Consider the following 4,250-nt stretch of genomic DNA (forward strand, 5'->3'; position numbering starts at 1 on the left):
TGCCGGGGTAGGTCCCGTCAGTGCCCGGGCAGCCGCCCGCGGGCCCGCCTGTGCCACTCCATGTTCGTTTGCCGTGTTTGCCGCTTTATTTGGGAGGGGAAAGGGAAGGGGGGAAGCATCATCCTCATTTTCGTTCATGTTCCTTTCCGCTGAGAGGCTTTCATTCAAGTTTCTTAAAAATAACAAGTGCATCTGTAAGCAATGACATAATGAAGCTATAAATTCTCCATCCGCTTATAGTTAACATTTTACAACGGTCTGCTCTGTCGGGTTAGTCATGACTGAGGGTTTGCAGCATCGTGAATGTTCATTAAGGGTTCTCGGGGGTGGAGGTTTTCAGCTCTAATGCACTTAATGGCAAAAGAGGTAGCTGGGAAATACTTCTGTATTTTTAGCTTTTTCTTTAAAAAATCTTTTCCGGTTTTTACTTTGTGTTGAAGCAAAGATGACAGAACATTTTGATGAAATGATGAATGAGTTAATGCAGGAAAAAAATGGGGAAAGGGTATTTGCCAGAATAACTTAATTTCAGAAACCTTTCTTCAGGCTTTTAATTTTACCAGAGTTGTGCTTTTCTTCTGCTGACCATACAATATTACAAAACACAAATTTTTCCAGGCATGAGTTGGATATCATACATAGCTTAACATTAGAACTTGTGGTAAGTTACTTCAGTCCAACAACAGAACAAAAATGTTAACTAATCCTGTAGTAACACGCTTAGGAGATTTTAGTTCAGCAGTTCTGATAAGCATCTGACCTACTAAAAATTATCATTTCAATTATCATTTATTTAAATTCGTAATTTTAATTGAAAAGATTGAGCATATAACATTTATGACTGTCAGGAAATAATTGTGGTGTTAAATTAAGTAATTGTGTGCAAACTCCTTGGAGCAATTCTGCCAATTTTGTGTTTTGCCTAAACCTTCCAATCTTCTGAAAGACTTTCAGCTTTGTAAATCTGTCAGAATGTGCAAGAATATGTTCATTCTTGTGATTCAAATACCAGTGTGGTGGGAGTAATGGACGAGTGCCCAGGAGTTATTTTTACCTTTGAATGTCTCCACCTTAGACTTTGAATGGCAAATGTCAGTCCCTTAGAATAAAGATGCAAGTGCTGGCCTAAAACGTGTCAGGCTTAGCTCAGCTAATTAAAAATGTTTGCCCCTGCACGGCCATGTAGAATTCCAGCTGCCTTAAAGAATCTGGAATTCTTTGTAGCTGGACATCCATCATGTACCTCTGAACTGTCGCCCACAGGCAGAAGCTGTCTAAATGGAGCTGCTACAGAGGAGCTCAGACCTGGCTGCGTGTGGTTGTTTGTCAACTGCAGGGCGGGGTTTGAATTTACCAAGAGCCTTGTATGGGGTTCAGTAGCATGTTACACGGAGAGAGGAAGTTTTGTGGGCAGATGTCATGGGCATTTCCAAAGGGGTGATAGTCTGGGTGTCAGCATTCAGATTCTGGAAGGAAACTTGGGGAAAGCTAAATAATTTGCTCCCTAATAAATAGGAACAAATAGAGACTTCTGTAAAGGAAAACCAGTCCAAAGTTACACCTTTCAAGCTACAGATGGAAGGGAAAATCCTGCTTCTTGTTCAGGCTGTTGCAATTTCAGTTGCCTTTTGGTGATCTGAGTGTACTCTGTGTGTTTTTGGACAGGGAAGAAAATATTTTCATCCTCACTAGTCTTTGCTTGCCAGGTACATAAGGGCCTTGAGTAAGCAATGTTAGGGCTAACATAGGATTTTCAAGAAACTCTTCTAGATAGTCTTTTGTATCTTCCGACAAAGCAGTCTGTATGTGCTCTTTGTAAACATTTTGACTTGCTTTCACCATTGCATCTAACTTCAATAATGAAAAATACAGTTTTATAAATGCTAGTACCTTTCCAGTCTTATGGAGGGCTTAATGTTTTGGAGAACTTCCACTAAGAAGCCAGCAGAGTTGTGGGTTATTAATATGCTCTTAAAACAGAACTAAAGATTACTTTGATCCACTTACTCCCTTTAAGCATATTCATTCCTTATGGTGGGTGGGAGGGGGACTGTAGACGTTCAGTTTTCTGATGGCAGTGAGTTTGTGAAATCTTAGGCTCTAAAAGCTCAGTGACCTCCTACAAAATTTTTGAGTATGACATGGTGCTGTGCACTTGCCCTAGATTACTCCCTCAGGAGTTGTCAGCGTTTCTCATTAATGAGCATGAAGTTTCCCAGTATTCCTCCAGGGCCTTCCAGTAAAGCCTTTGTCCATGTGTTTGTCTAATATTGTTGAAACAGGATGATGGAGTTAAAGAGGAGATGCAATTTTTGTTCTTTATGATCACTGCTGAGGGAGGTGGCATTAAGAAGGAAGTTTTTTTAAAAATGTTCACCCATGGTATTTCAGTGGCATGGCTGGAGGAAAACCTAGAAAGCTAAGTCAGTCAAAAAGGCTGGCACAATAATTTATTTAATAAAAACTCCTTTTCTCAATTTTCTCTGCTATCTATTCCCTAATAATCATAATTAGACTAGTCTGTGCTTCAGAGCTTTTCTGCCTAGAGCACACATTTTATGACAGAGCAGATTAGCCTCACACCTGGGTTTCTTTAAAAGTCCTTTTTCAGTTACTAATGTTTGTCCAGGGTCTGTTCTTCTCCAATCATGTGCCAGGTGATTTTTAAGAATCATCTTAATGATATTTCAAAGGTTATAGACTAAAAGGAAATATTAATCTGAAAATTACACTGGTAATTACATTTTATTTTGGAATGTTTGTTGCATATAGGGAGTGTAGAACTAGAAATTGAAATTAGGTAAAAATACCAATTTTAGAAATTGAAATTTGATTTTTTTTTGAAAGCCAGAAGTCCTGCTGATTGTTCAAATTTATAATTTAATGAGTTATAAGCCACAGAAAAATAGCTGTATGTGCCACAGTTATTTAAAATTCCTGGCAGTGTACCAGCTTGTGTACACTGCGGTGTGGTAGGTTTATGGGTTGTGTTATTACTCTTCTGGTGGTATTTCAGGATGTTGTGGTGGAAGTGAAGTGTTTTCCTTAGAACTTTGGCTGCATGTCTTTGTCCCTTAAAGGGAAAGGGAAATGTACTGGTTCAAAAATTTTGATAGGATATTGCTTTAATTATTCTAGAATGTGCATTCTCATTTGCTGAATTAAAGCTTTGATTTGTGCAGAAACATATTTCTAACTGAGAGCACAGATGCCAGATATATCAAGAAAGTGAGTGTTTAGGTTACTGTGAGGTTGCAAATCGTGATGTGCAGGAAGAGTGTGTATATTTTTTTGAGTTGATCTACCTTTTCCTGGTATCAGTTGGTGACTTGGAGCTGAGATGAAAATTAAAATATTCATCGTGAGACTTCTGTCATCTGGGCAAGCCTCTGAACCCCACCTATGCTTTGCAAATTCTGTAGTAAATAACTATATCTAATAGCACCTGGTGCTGATTAGCCAAACAGACTAATTGGCACAATCCTTTGAAAGTCTGATGTGTAATTTCACTTCTGTTTGCTGTTGAAACACATTAGGGCTCAACACTTCTTAGCAGAGACTTGTGCAGGCTCCTTGGTGACAGCATGTACAGACAGGTGCTTAAGCAGGATGTCTTTCAGCACTTTGTCAACAAACGTTTGTTGGTCAGCCTTTTTTCAGTGGCAGGAGATGCTGACCATTTTGAATCACTAGTGAGTTTTACCCAGTAGTCGTAAATTTAGTATTATTTACTTTACTTAGTAGTATTTAATTATTATTAAAATTTAAACAGTATTTACATTTTTTAACAGGTTAGAATTTTTGGCCCCACATTTCAAGTCTTGGGAAATTTGTCTAAACTACTTCAATATATTGGGGCTATTTGGAAAAAGGAGTATGTGACACTTTCATGTGTTTAAACTGAGCTGGATGTAGTGAGGAAGATAAAAGTAGATAGATATTAGGATACAGAAAGTTAGAATATCATTGACAGCATTCTCATTGTGTTGTGTTTTCCTCACAGTAATCCAAGGATATCTTCATATCCTGCAAATTAATACTTGAGGTTTTTAATGTAATGGAAAGGAATTTTATGGTACCTCTCCTGAATCAATTTGAAACAAACTTGCAGGATCATTATTTATGTCTTATTTAGTTTTTACCAGTCTGATTTCAAGATAAAAGTTATTTAAGAATTCTCTGTAATACCTCACTGGTAAGATTACTCTAGCAGTAATGTGTTGGCCCTTTAGAGCATACTGTTGTCTTAA

The sequence above is a fragment of the Corvus brachyrhynchos genome, unplaced genomic scaffold (genome assembly GCF_000691975.1).
Source record: "Corvus brachyrhynchos isolate BGI_N302 unplaced genomic scaffold, ASM69197v1 scaffold61, whole genome shotgun sequence".
Lineage (NCBI taxonomy): Eukaryota > Metazoa > Chordata > Aves > Passeriformes > Corvidae > Corvus > Corvus brachyrhynchos.